The sequence below is a fragment of the Pongo pygmaeus genome, chromosome 15 (genome assembly GCF_028885625.2).
Source record: "Pongo pygmaeus isolate AG05252 chromosome 15, NHGRI_mPonPyg2-v2.0_pri, whole genome shotgun sequence".
Taxonomy (NCBI): domain Eukaryota; kingdom Metazoa; phylum Chordata; class Mammalia; order Primates; family Hominidae; genus Pongo; species Pongo pygmaeus.
This window is the reverse complement of record NC_072388.2, coordinates 45,040,404-45,055,475: the sequence shown is the minus strand read 5'-3', so window position 1 is coordinate 45,055,475 and position 15,072 is coordinate 45,040,404. Positions and strand designations below refer to the sequence as shown.

The following is a 15,072-nucleotide window of genomic DNA, read 5'->3' as shown; positions in this document are numbered from 1 at the left end:
CAAGAACACTATAGGTAGAAAATATAAAACTCAAATGAAAGAAAAAAATTGCTTTAAGTAAGAATCTCATTCATTTCCCAAACATTTATTTACAGACACTGTAAATATAGGACTAATGTGGTACTTAATAACATTCACCAAACAAAAGAATTTAAGCATATATTATAAAGAATAATGACCAGATATTCTACATTCAGAAACAAAAAAGACTAGTTTCATCTGAAGCAGAAAATCTTTTTTACGTTGTATAATAATGATCTTCGCTTAGGATATTTTAAGGCATTAGAATAAGTTACAAAGAGAATTCATAATGGAAAATTGGAAAAAATATAAATTATAGTTTAATATGAGTCATCACTGTTTGCAAATATCTATTCAGCATAGAATTCAAAACGCAATGCTTATAGAAACATAATCTTGTATAAGAATTCTAAATACTCAATATAATCCCTTTTGTAAGTATGAATAAAATATAAATACTATATGACTTAAAGCTTATGGAATCCTTTCTCTTTATGTTATTGAAAGTCAAGAATCTCTCTGTAGAATAGTTTTAGGTGGCAGAAGTGGTTTTCCTACCATTATATTCCTATTATGTGTGCATCTGTTTCACAGTATTTTTTATAAAAATATTCGCTGTGATGGCCACAGAGAACCAGCATAGTTAATTGACAAGCATTATGGGTATCTGTGGCTAAGCTAGTAAGCAAAATAAATCCAGACATGAATAAACCTATTTATTCTTCAATAAATGAAATAACTCAAAAGTGAAATCTTTAACATTATAATTCACATGCTGCTCAGATGTCTTTCTAATTTGTGTTTTTGCCTTGGTACTGGGCTTTATAGTAACATTGTGATTGAATGTGTTTGCATTACACACGGGGTTATACTAGTTAAGCCAAGTGGAGTCAGCCATTCATACATTGTCATTGCATCAATCTTACAATCAAGCAACAAACAATCTGTCTCCCACTGTTCCAAGAACCATGCTAGATGTCTTATTAGTCTTAACATTCCATTTCTCTATCTCAGAACTGCATGTGCTCTCCAATTGTGTTATAGTCTCCTATACCTTGTCTTGATTTGTTGTCAGTTGCTTTGCTAGATAATTGAGGAGCTGCATAAAGTATTTGGACATCAAATCTGGAAGAGCATGGAAGCCATAGTTTTGTTAAAATGTAAACATGATTAGATTTTTAGCGAATGTGTTTGGAACTACTAATTAGTTACTTTAATGTTTTAATATCAAATAAAATGAGGTTGGAGCTTTGAGTCGAGAAGATTCTATTTGCCTGATCTAAATCAAATACTTTCTTTGGTTTTCGTTTAATAATTCCATTACAACTAACCTCAAATGTCTTGTAGTTACTTTTCTGTAATCATTCTCTATGTGGTCTTAATTTTTTATATCAATAATACTATAATTGGTGGTAAGCTAATGTGATAATTTCCCTAAATATACGGCAGATAATACAAAGACTGTTAGGAAAATGACTATTCCTTTGAAGTATGAGATAATCTTGTTGGCTTATTCATAATTAAATTGCCAGTCAAAAAATAAATTAGTCATGGGCAAGTCTTATTAGTATTAAATAGGAACATAGAGAAAAATATACATGATACTTCAAGTACTTTCTACATTAAAAAATAAAAGGTAAATTATCGTTGTTGACTTAGGTCTCCTCATTCAACTTCCAGCTTAGTGCCTAAAAACAATTTGGGATTGCATTGTATAATCACATATAGAAAGGTCATTGCAAAGTCTTTATTCCTTTACAATATTTACTTGAATTCTGCCCTATGAAAGAGTTATCATCAACTTGGATTTTAAAGACATGGAAAACACTTTGGAAAGAGTAAGCACAGTATAGGTACTTACTGGGCTAAAGAGGATCATTTAGATATGCTGATGTAATGGAATGCAAACTCAACAGCATTTACTGCTTGCAGCACTTTTCCTTTCATACATGTCATCACCAGCTTGAAATTTTATATAAAAACAAGATTGTTCCATCAAGATCAATTGTTTCTGCATTAAGAAAATAGAAACATTTTAAAAGGAGAATAGAGCAACATAAAAATACTATAATAAAGATTAAAAGACAGAGGAAAAGCAAGATTTGAAATCAGCTTGTCTTACAAAACAATAACAATGCATACTTATAAAGCTAGAATGATGGTAATTATTTTGAGGGAAAGAATAACCTCTGTTTCTGGAGGTGAAAACCATTACGGATTTACACATTAGTTTAGTTTGACCTCTAAGAATCTGTTTTTACATGGCTGACTTTGTAAATTTACTCAGGTTCATGTATTCCTCATTTACCGTATGTTCACAATTATACTTAAAGTTTAAGTATAAATAGAGCTCCAGGGTCAATTCAGGGTGAGATGAAAATCGAGCTAATGAAAATGATTACTTCAGCAGTTTAGTTTGTATACTGTTTATTCTTTTCTGAATCAGGAGGTACTGTGGCAGGGTTCTAGTCAGCAAAATTTGGACTCTGCAATGGTAAAACTTTCCCTTGTATCTTACCACACATTCCAAAGTTTGATTCAAATGGGGCTCAGCTTATTTTCTTAGAAGGCAATTTCTACATGTAAGAAAGCCATATGAATTCAAACATCAGTCTTTGGTTATGTTCACCTTGCCATTAGAAAAATCTATTTAGAGTCTATGTTTCTGCTACAGTGGCATAGCATAATATATTGTCTACTACTCATAAATTAATCATAATTCATGAGATCACATAATCATAGAAAATGAAAGTAGAAGAGCTAAAATAATTTATTTCAACAATCTTAAAATTTTATTTGAACTCTGATCCTTATATAAGCCCAAGGATATGATTATTCATTATGGTAAATGTAACAATCACCACTTCACTTCTATAATTCTTGTTCTACAATATTCAGTAGCCATTAAACATGACTATGTGACAATATCAAAATATTTTTGCATTGATTATTTAGTCAAACCATTCTGTTGTGTAAAGGAAGAAACTGAAAACCAGAAGAACTCATTTTCCTAGTGTCACACATGTAATCCTGATGTTAAAATATGATAAGAAACTGTGTTTCTTGATTTCTAGATGAAAATTTATTTCCCTGTTGTCTCTCAACAGTGTTTTGAGTTCTTAGTATGTTTGTAGATTTGACATTTGAATTTTTCCCCGGGTAACACAAATAAGTAATTCTTTAAAAACAATAAAGTGAATTATTGGTCTTGGAGCTAATTAGGTCTATGCCAGATAGCCAGATAGTTGATCACAAAAAAAATCTGTAAGGCTAATATTGCTCCAAAATATAATGCTTGATTGAAGGCCCATTAGGTTTTGTGCCTGTGATTTCACTTCATAGTTAAAACTGTTATTTGATAATAATTGATACACTACAAAAACATATCTGTGTATAATTTTCCCAAATTTTATATTTTCTCATATAATTCATATGCAAACATATTCTTAGAAATTTTAAAACAAAATAGTAAATAAATGTATACGATGTTCCTCTGTGCCAGAAAATTTAAAAATATATATTAGCCATATATCCAAAAGCTGCCCCAGTGACAACATAATTCCCTTTTCTTTTCAAATTAGAAGCACAACAGCACCAATAACATAGTGAAGAAGTACAGCCCCAGCAAGCCAGAGGCTGTAACTTTACTAACGGCTCTGTGATACTCCAGAAATAATTCCCCATGTCTTTTTGGATTTTTTTCTGTATTTTCATACAATTGTGATTTGTTGCTGAAATAAGGGAGCAATAGGGCAAACAATACTGCTCTGTTACCCCATCAGACACATATTGCCATACTGTTTACCCAAGACTAGAAAAAAATATGAAAACAGCCGAATATACATTGTTTAGAGGTTCTAACTTATAAATATATTGAGTGTATATATAGTATATATACACACATATATACTATATATACACATATATATACTATTTATACGTTTATATATGTATATATAGTATATATGTACATATATACTATATATAGTATATATAGTATATATAATATATATATACACACATATATATATAAAAACATATAAAAAGAGATATTGCAGACAAGAAGTGCAATGAAGCCTGAAAATTTCCTAGGCTCGGGGTTAAAAAGGTGAATGCCAATTAAATCAATAGATTTTGGCGTTATTTTATTTGGAAGAGATCAATGCCTCTTCAAAACAGATATGTTCTATGTGGAAATAGTGTTAACTCTGTTTAGATAAATACTAGTATTTGTAGCACCTGGATATAAAAAATATATTTTTACTATCCAACAAAGTTTTGGGGCTCACAGCTCATGGCTTCCCATGGCATGTACTGCTTTCTTATACTATACATTTTCAACATCCTCACCCCAAAATAATCATCACTTGAAATTTTCTGAAAGTAGAAAGAAAGGCTTTTATACTACTATAGTCCAAATGAATATCTATGATTTTTATAGGATCTATCTATAGTCACAGATCGATTCTTTGCTCCAAAATTCAAAAATCTCTGAACAGTGATGCCTAGAGACAAGTCTTTTTGGCATGATAATTTTTAAGAATAATATAGTATCTGTTGAAAGTAGTAAGGCAAGACTTTATTATATATACTGTCTGGAAAGGGTAAGGGGATAGCGAGAGTTTGGTTAATATATATAAAATTACAGCTAGATTGGAGGAATAAGTTCTAGCATTTGATAGCACTGTAGAGTGACTATAGTTAACAATAAGAGTGTATATTTTCAAATAGCTAGAAAAGAGGAGTTTGACTTTTTTCAACATAAAAAAATAATAAATGTTTGAGGTAATGGATATACTAATTACCTTGATTTGATCATTACACATTGTACACATATACTGAAATATCACACTGTAACCCATTAATATGTATAATTATGTGGCAATAAAGCATCTTTAAGATGTTCAACACTTTATGAATCAAATGAGATAGAGCCGTTTCACATATTGGCAAGGAAAAACACAGCCAAGCACAAATCCATAATTGAAGGTAAGCAAAGTGGTTTGAGGCAAGTCTATAAAGCATTGCATGGTAATGTACCGATTCTCTAGGCTGGATATTTGTTCTTTTTTTCAATGCCACCTTTAATATCCACTTTTTTGTTTTTCTTTTCATCCTTCCCCATTCACTAGAACAAATTGCCTTCATGCACGGGTTATAAAAGTTCTTTATCTCTGTATCTTTCCAGGTTCACACAATGCCTGCTATAAGGTCATAAATCTTCCCTCAATGAATAAAATCATTTGGATAAAACTGGATCTGGTGGATATAAATGGATAAGAATAATGAGATCATTCAACAAATGGCCTTGATAGAAGACCATTTCAAATGGAGATAAATAACTTTTCCAATATTCCAATATTCCAGTTCTCCAATAAAGATGTTTTCTGAATACCTGCAATAATACATTATAATGAAAAAAAATTTTGGTCTTAATTCTACTTAAATACAAAATAGAAGAACATTATGTAAGGCCTGAATGAAGAAAGTAAAAATTTATTAATATAAAAACCTTGAGTCAATGAAGAAGCAAATCATGTTTGTGAATGATACGGCCTGAAGGTCTAAACATTTCAGTTATTCTAATATTTATGTAATTCATTTAACTACAATAATAATCTTTTTTTTTTTTTTTTTTTTTTTTGAGACGGAGTCTCACTGTGTCACCCAGGCTGGAGTGCAGTGATGCAATCTCGGCTCACTGCCAGCTCGGCCTCCTGGATTCATGACATTCTTCTGCCTCAGCCTCCCGAGTAGCTGGGACTACAGGCACCCGCCACCACGCCCGGCTAATTTTTTGTATTTTTAATAGAGACGGGGTTTCACCGTGTTAGTGAGGATGGTCTCAATCTCCTGACCTCGTGATCTGCCCGCCTCAGCCTCCAGAAGTGCTGGGATTACAGGTGTGAGACACCGCACCTGGCCTTACAATAATAATTTTAAAATGTCCCTTTTGAAAATTTAAAAACACAAGTACTTCTGAAATTATTGTTGAATAAGAAAGAGGCAAAAATAACTAAATAGTTTTGAATAGAAGAGTAAAAATTAAAATTTTCTGTAGATATTAAAATATATTCAACTACTGTCATAGTTAAAGGAGAGTGGAACTGATGAGAATTAGCAAGGCAGAATAAAACAAAAAGAGTAAACAGAAACACTGTTATCCTTATCTTGATGTTAACGTGAGCTATAGTCCTAAGAATTTAGGAATATGAATGTTGCTCTCAGAGACTGAATTGTGAAATCAACACATTAATGCATTATGCATTAAAAATCACTGTAAAGAAATCACACAATTGCGTACATTTTAAAGCATCAGTAGCCTAATTTGAAAAAATCATTTTTAAAACTAACTCACGAAGTCATACTCTCCCCAGCAATCTTCATTTGTTATTCTAAACTATGTGCCAGTCTGCCTTATAGAAACAGTATGCACTGATCCCAGACGACACTGAGTGTGTGGTCATCAGGGCAGTATTGATTCTCATTGTAAATGAATCCATTGGCTCAGATACCTCATTGCTAAGAGAAAAATCTATTTTTTTTAACTTTTATTTTAAGTTCAGGGATACAAGGGCAGGCTAGTTACACAGGTAAACATGTGTCATGGGGGTTTGTTGTATAGATTATTTCATCACCCAGGTGTTATTAGTTATTTTCCCTGATCCTCTTCCACTTCCCAGTTGCCAGCTTCCACCTTTCAATAGGCCCTAGTGTGTGTGGTTCCCCTCTGTGTGTCCATGTGTTCTCGTCATTTAGCTCCCCCTTATAATTGAGAACATGTGGTATTTGGCTTTCTGTTCCTGCATTAGTTTGCTAAGGATTATGGCCTCCAGCTCTATTCATGTACCTAAATGGACATAATATCATTTTTTATGGCTGCATAGTATTTCACGACATATATGTACCACATTTATTTATCCAGTCTATAATTGATGGGCATTTAGTTGATTGTATGTCTTTGCTATTGTGACTAGTGTTGCAATGAACACACACATGCATCTCTATCACAGAATGATTTATATTCCTTACAACCTACATACATTATTTTTATTTTAAAAATAAAGTCTTAATGTTATAATATGACAAGAATACACTGAATTCAATTTTTATTTATTTTATCTTTTATATCTAGTTGCTTATAAGACTTTTAATGTCTTTATGCACATCTACATTTGTAAAACTAAAATACCCAAGGTCAAATTATTAAAATGCAGGGGAGATATTTAAAAAATTATTTAAATATTTAAGGAAAAGGTCATGCACTGTATTGTCTACAGTCTGGTAAGTAATTTTTATTCTATGAGTTGTGTGGGTTTTTTTGGTACACTACATGAAACATTATAACTTATGATCATTGATATCCTAAGACTTTGAAATGAGTGTTTTAATTAACTATGGATAATATCTTTATGTAGAGCTTTGACAATCTAAAAATGGTGTGAAAATGTTGAAGTAAAAAAATAGCAAAAATATGTTAAGGCCTTAGTATTTAATTTAGATTGATAGAATATACTTATAATTAAGTATCATTTTATTGTTAAAAATAATTGTGCTAAAATTTATAAAATTAAATATATTTCTATATAATATATGGACCATATAATCAAAGTTTAGTAAAAATTCAGAATTAAAATTTTAAAAGAGCTGATTAATAAATCAATTTTTAGATTACCTAATACCATGACTGATACACAGTGTTTATTAAATGTTAATTTAAAAATAAAAATAATGACTAGTATTTACTAAATGCCCATTCTATGCCTAGAACTATGATAATTATAATACATGTATTATCTTATTGTCCCAAGACAAACTTAGGAATTAACAACATGGACCAATAATCCCTGCCTAGGCTACCATCTAGTAGTGATCAATTTAACTTTTAATCAGAATTGTCACACTGGCACTCCAAGAAAGCTTTGCGAATTCTGTTATAGAGACAAAGTTATATTGCTCAATGCTTATTTAGAAAATAGCATGAAATCTTAAATTTTAATGGCATTTTAAACTATTTCTGCACATTTTAATATATTCTCTTTTGAGAAGTTGTGTTAATGAATCTGACTACTATGAAAATATATCGTCCAGGTGCGGTGGCTCACGCTTGTAATCCCAGCAGTTTTGTAGGCCGAGGCAGGCAGATCACAAGGTCAGGAGTTCGAGACCAGCCTGGCCAATATGGTGAAACCTCATCTCTACTAAAAATACAAAAATTAGCCGGGCGTGGTGGCAGATGTCTGTACTCCCAGCTACTCAGGAGGCTAGGCAGGAGAATTGCTTGAACCCGGGAGGTGGAGGTTGCAGTGAGCCATCCAGTCTGGGAGACAGAGGGAGATTCTGTCTCAAAAAAAAAAATGAAAAAAAATACATATATATCAAATTTTGTAGACAATGAGGAAAGTAATTTGCAAATGTTGCTTGCTATTTTTGAAAGAAAATATTATTTTTATTAAATTATTATGTAATTATCACCTAGAATTAAACACTGTTCAACTCAATGGTCATTATATTACAGAAGATTGAAATAATTTTCTTTTATAGATAGATAGGTGAGAGTAAGAAGAAGAGAAAAATTTGAAATACCTATTCGGATAAATAAGCAAAGAAAGAAGTTAAAACTGCCTGTTTACACAGAAAACTCTCAGTGTTCTCAAACCATGACTCATGAGCGCAAACCTGTTGGTATTTGGAAGTTTGGGCAACACACATATAACTTGTTTATAAATGGTTTCTATAGCACAACCCACATACCATCCAAAACCTCCATGCACTTGGAATTGAGGAAGAGATCTCATGAGACTTCACACTCAATTACAGAGTACTCTGAAGGGTGCATTTATGCTGGTTTTCTCAATTAATTATAGCAAGTGTCACCATTGACAGCTTACAGCAGTTAATTGAATTTGACAGGTTTACTTGAGAGCCCTTTTCACTGAATGCAGTAGGGAGTTGGGAAAGGAAAAGGGCTACCCAAAACAGAAACAGAAGACCCTGAAACAACAAAATAGTAATGAAATCAGCATTAGGTAGTTTGGGAATCTTTATTTCCAAAAAGAGAGAATGATCAGACAATCGGTGAGATGCCATTTCATTATTTTTATATTCTATTAGACTGTCCTATTTGCTTCTATTTTATAAATTTCTGTACTGAGATGTATAATTTTAGAGACTTTGATGTTATTTTAATAACTGCACAAAATTAAAATATTGCTCTTCCATCCTTCCTATTGGACACATTCAAAAGCCATAGGCACACAATTTTAAGTTCAAAATTAATTTCATTTTTTTTATTCACCTCACTTTAAAATTGTCTCCTCCTTCTGTATTTCTGATGCTTGTCAAAACATTAAAAAAAGAACAGTTGATCTAATTACAAATCTCATCTCTGACATTGTTTTCTTTCACAAGCCTTTCACTAACAGCATTCAGTAATTCCCATTGCTTCTATTGCTAAGTAGCTCTAGAATCCATTCTAAACTCATTGCCATTTCTCTAATTCAGACCCTCATTATATTCGTTTATTTAATAATAATATATTTTTCTAAAATCCTCTCATTCTATATTCCTGTTTTCATTTTCATATCCTCTGTGTGTTCCTGCCTTGAGTCCAATCTTTATAACATTCTTAATGTGAATTATTTTCTAAAACGCAAATTTGATTGTTATTTCTATCTCTAGGAAAGTGATAGACCAATTATTATATTAAGTTTAATTCATTAAATTTGAAATTTAAATAGATACATATAGGTACATATAAGCTACTGTATTGAACAGTACAGTTCAAGGAGGATCCTCTAAAAATGCAAAATAAAATATAAACATTAAACTTGAATCTTGAAGCATTCCACTTACCCAAGGTAAAGCAGAAAAAGAGAAACAGAGGAATTCAAAGTATACAGAGATATATACTAAACAAATAACAGAATGGTAGAAACAAATTCAACAATATCAACAACTATGTTTAATGTAAATGGGCTAAACATGCTACTAAATGTTAGACATTTTGAGACCGGATTTTTAAAAAAGAGCTCAACAGTTATATGGTGACTATAATCCATGTACTTTAAAGATAAAGTCTTAGGTGGAAAGTAAAATGATGAATAAAAGATATATAATGTAAACAATAATCACATGAAAGCTGGACTGTTTCAACAAAAACAAGTGAATTTTCAAGACAGGAAGATAATTAGCGATAAAGAAAACAATTTGATAAAGAGTAATTTTAAAAAAAAGAAGACACAATAACCATAAATGTGCATACTTCCAATAGCAAAGCTTCAAAATACATCAAGAGAACACCAAAAGAACTGATAAGATACATAGACAATCTGTAGTCATACCTAGATATTTTAATACCCATATTTTAGTAATTAATAGGATAGAAAATAAAATTAATAAGTTTATAGAAGTTTTGAATAACACCATCACCCACCTTGGCCTAATAAATATTTTAAAAAATTTTAAATAAATATTTTTAAAGTGACACATAATTGTGCATATTGATGGGGTACAATGTGATATTTTGATACATGTATACAATAAGTAATGGTGAAATTAGGGTAATTAGCATACCTATCACCTCAAAACTTTCTTTGTGTTGGGAACATCCAAAGTCCTCTCTTCTAGCTATTCGAAAAAATGAAATAATTATTGTGTACTATATTCACTCTACAGTGCTATAGAACACTTGAACTAGTCCTCCAACTTAGCTATAATTTTGTATCCATAACCAACCTTCCTAAACACTCTTCTCAGCCACTAGTAACCACTATTCTGCTCTCTACTTCTATGAGATCAACTTTTAAGTTTCTACGTAGGACTTAGAACATGTGGTATTGATCTTTCCACACTTAACTTATTTCACTTAACATAATGTCCTGCAGGCCCATCCATGTTGCTGCAAATGACAAGACTTCATTCTTTTTATGGCTGAATGGTATATATGCCACATTTTTTAATCCATTCATGTGTTGATGAACATTAGGTTGACTGCATATCTTGGCTAAAGTGGATAGTGCTGTAATAAACATGGGAGTGCAGATATCTTTTTGACAAACAAATTTCTTTTCCTTTGTATATATACCCAATAATAGGATTGCAGGATCATATGGCAATTCTATTTTTATCTTTCTGAGGAACATCCATACGAATTTGTATTCCCATCTATCATGTATAAGAGTTCCTTTTTCTCTGCATCCTCATCACCATTTTTTATACTAATGGCCATTCTAACCAGAGTGAGATGATATCTCATTGTGGTTTTGATTTGTTTTCTTTCAATAATTAGTGATGTTAAACATGTTTTCATGTAGTTGGCCATTTGTATGTTTTCCTCTGAGAAATGTCTATTCAGATCATTGGAACATTTTTGATCAATTTTTCCTTTTTACTTTTTTGCTGTTGAGTTGTTTGAGTTACCTATAGGGGATATTAACCAATTATCAGATGAATAGTTTGCAAATATTTTCTCCCATCCTTCAGGTTGTCTCTTAGCTCTATTGATTGTTCTTTTGTTCTGTAGAACATTTTTAATGTGATATAATCCCACTATTTTTGCTTTTGTTACCTGTGGTTTTTAGGTCTTAACCATAAAATCCTTGCTAAGATCAATATTTTAAAGCAGTTCACTTATGTTTTATTCTAGTAGTTCCATAGTTTCCAAGTCTTTCATCTAGGTATTTATTTTGAATTGGTTTTGTGTATGGTAAGAAATGGAGGAATAGATTTGTTCTTCTGCATATGGATATCCAGGTTTCTCAACACCATTTATTCAAGAGACTGTCCTTTCCCCAATGTTTTTGGCACCTTTATTGAAAAGCAGCTGGCTATAATATGTGGAACTGTTTCTGGGTTCTCTTTTCTGTTCCATTGGTCTACACATCTGTTTTCATGCCAATACCATGCTGTTTTGACTACTATAGCTTTGTAGCATAATTTGAAGTCAGGTAATGTGATGCCTCTAACCATGTTTTTTTTTTTTTTTTTTTTTTTGCTCAATGTTGCTTTGGCTACTTATAGTATTTTCTGGTTCCATATACACTTTAGGATTTTTTTTTTTCTTTTTCAGTGAAGAATGTCTTTGGTATTTTTACAGGGATTGCATTGGATCTGTAGATCATCTTAGGTAGTATGGTCGTTTTAACAAAATTTATGCTTTCAATCTATAAACATAGGATGTCTTTCTATTTGTGTGTGTCTGTGCTCTTCAACTTTTAAAATCAATATTTTACAGTTTTCATTGTAGAGATCTCTCATCTCCTTGGAAAATTTCTTCCTACATTTTTAAATTTATTTTGTTGCTATTATAAATGGCATTGCTTTCCTGATACTTTTGTCCACTAGTTCATTGTTGGTATACAGAAATGGTACTGATTTTTATATACTGATTTCGCATCCTGCAAATTTACTGAATTCATTTGTCAGACCCAAGAGATTTTTGATGGCTCCTTTAGATTTTTCTATTATATGATCATGTCATCTGCAAACAGAGACAATTTACTTTCTTTTTTCCAATTTCAATATGTTCTATTTGCTCTGGTTGGGACTTTCAGTATTATGTTGACTAAGAGTGGTAAAAGTGGGCATCCTTGTTTTGTTCTAGTTCTTAGAGCAAAAGCTTTCAACTTTTCCCCATTCATTATGATGTTGGCTGTGAACTTGTCATATATGGCCTTTATTGAATTTAGGTATGTTTCTTCTAAAGCTAATTTGTTGAGTGTTTTTATCATGAAGAAATGTTGAATTTTATCAAATGCTTTTTCTGCATCTATTGAAATGATTACATGATTTTTATTCCTTATTCTGTTGATATGACATATCACATTATTGATTTGTGTATACTGGATCATTCTTGCATCCCTAGGAAAGTCCAACTTGATCACAGTGTACAATCTTTTTTATGTGCTTATGGATTTGGTTTGTTGGTATTTCCTTGAGGATATTTGCACCTATATTCATCAGAAATACTGACCTCTAGGTTTTTTCTCATTGTTATTGTTGTTGCTATTGGAGTGTCCTTTCCTGGTTTTGGTATCAGGATAAAGCTTGTCACATGGGATGAGTTAGAAAGAATTCTCCATCATTCAATATTTTGAAATAATTTCAAAAATGTTATTAATTTTTCTCTAAATGTTAGGTAGAATTTGCCAATAATGTCATCTTGTCCCAGGCTTTTCTTTGTCAGAATCCTCTTTTCTTTTTTACTGATTCAATCTTATCAGTCATTATCGATCGGTCTGTTCAAGTTGTCTATTTCTTCCAGGTTCAATCTTGGTACGATGTATGTGTCCAAAAATTTATAAATTCCATCTAGGTTTTCCATTTTTATTTAGCATATAGTTGTTCATAATCGTCTGTAATGATCCCTTGTAGTTCTGTGGTATCTGCTGTAATGTCTCATATTTCATTTTAGATTTTATTTATTTGGTTTTGCTTTTGTTATTCTTTCCTTAGGTAGTCTAACAGCTTGTTGATTTTATTTATCTTTTCAAAAAACAAATTTATTTAATTGATTGCATTATTTTTGTCTTTATCTTACTTATTTCTGCTCCGACTTTTATTATTTCTTTCCTTTTACTAATTTGGAGTTGGGTCTGTTTTCACTTTTCTAGTGTCTTCAGTTGCATCATCAGGTTGTTCAAAACCTCTCTAAGTTTTTGATGTAGGTCTTTATTGGTATAAACTTCACTCTTAGTACTACTTTTGTTGTATTCCATAGGTTTTAGCATGTTGTATTTCTGTTTTTGTTTCAATAAATTTATTTACTTCCTTCTTAATTTCTTCCTTGACACATTGTTGTTTAGGAGATGTTGTTTAATTTTTATGTATTTGTGTAGTATTCAAAGTTTTTGTTATTGATTTCCAGGTTTATTTTATTATGGTCAGAAAAATACTTGATATAATTTTAATTTTTCTTAAATTTATTAATAAATACTTTTTTTGGGGGGCTAGTATGTGGTTTATCCTGAGAGATGTTCCAGGCACCAATGAGAAGAATATGTATTCTGCTGTTGCTGGATGGAATGTTCTGTACATGTTTTTTAGGTCCTTTTTTTTATACTGCAGATTAAATCTTATGTTTGTTGGTTTTCTGCCTAGATGATCTGTCGAATCCTGAGAGAAATCTTCTGTGAGAAGATTCTTCTAATGGGCACACCCGTGTATGCAAATTAATGCTATTCTTTACTATTTTTAGAATTCCCTGTCTTTGACTTTTCACAGTTTGACTATTATGTGCCTCAGAAAGGATCATTTTAGTTTGAAACTATTTGGAATCTTTGAGCTTCCTGAATTTAGATGTCCATATGTCTTCCAAGACCTGTGAAGTTTTCAGATATTATTTCATTAAATAGGTTTTCCAAGCCTTTTCCCATCTCTTGTCTTGAAACTCTAATTAAAACATTTTTTCACTTAATGGTATCCCATAGTCCAATAGACTTCCTTTATTCTATTGTATTCTTTTTTATATATGACTGGATGATTTTATTTTTATTTTATTTTTTGTTATTATTATACTTTAAGTTTTAGGGTACATGTGCACAATGTGCAGGTTAGTTACATATGTATACATGTGCCATGCTGGTGTGCTGCACCCATTAACTCGTCATTTAGCATTAGGTATATCTCCTAATGCTATCTCTCCCCCCTCCCCCCACCCCACAACAGTCCCTAGAGTGTGATGTTCCCCTTCCTGTGTCCATGTGTTCTCATTGTTCAATTCCCATCTATGAGTGAGAACATGCGGTGTTTGGTTTTCTGTCCTTGCGATAGTTTACTGAGAATGATGATTTCCAATTTCATCCATGTCCCTACAAACGACTTGAACCCATCATTTTTTCTGGCTGCATAGTATTCCATGGTGCATATGTGCCACATTTTCTTAATCTAGTCTATCATTGTTGGACATTTGGGTTGGTTCCAAGTCTTTGCTATTGTGAATAGTGCCGCAATAAACATACGTGTGCATGTCTCTTTATACTGGATTATTTTAAAGAATTTTATTCATTGAGTTCTTCAGCTTCAAGATTTCGTTTGGTTCTTTTTAAATAT

The 15,072-nt window shown here is 31.6% G+C and overlaps 1 long non-coding RNA gene across 1 annotated transcript in view; it reads right to left on the bottom strand.

Moving 5' to 3' along the window:
• Positions 1–2,035, bottom strand: part of LOC129012775 (uncharacterized) — a 28,795-nt gene extending 26,760 nt beyond the window's left edge. Inside the window, exon 1 of the long non-coding RNA XR_008493714.2 lies at positions 1,883–2,035. This is a non-coding gene — a long non-coding RNA (uncharacterized LOC129012775). The remainder of the gene's footprint in view (positions 1–1,882) is intronic.
• Between the last annotated feature and the right edge of the window lie 13,037 nt (positions 2,036–15,072).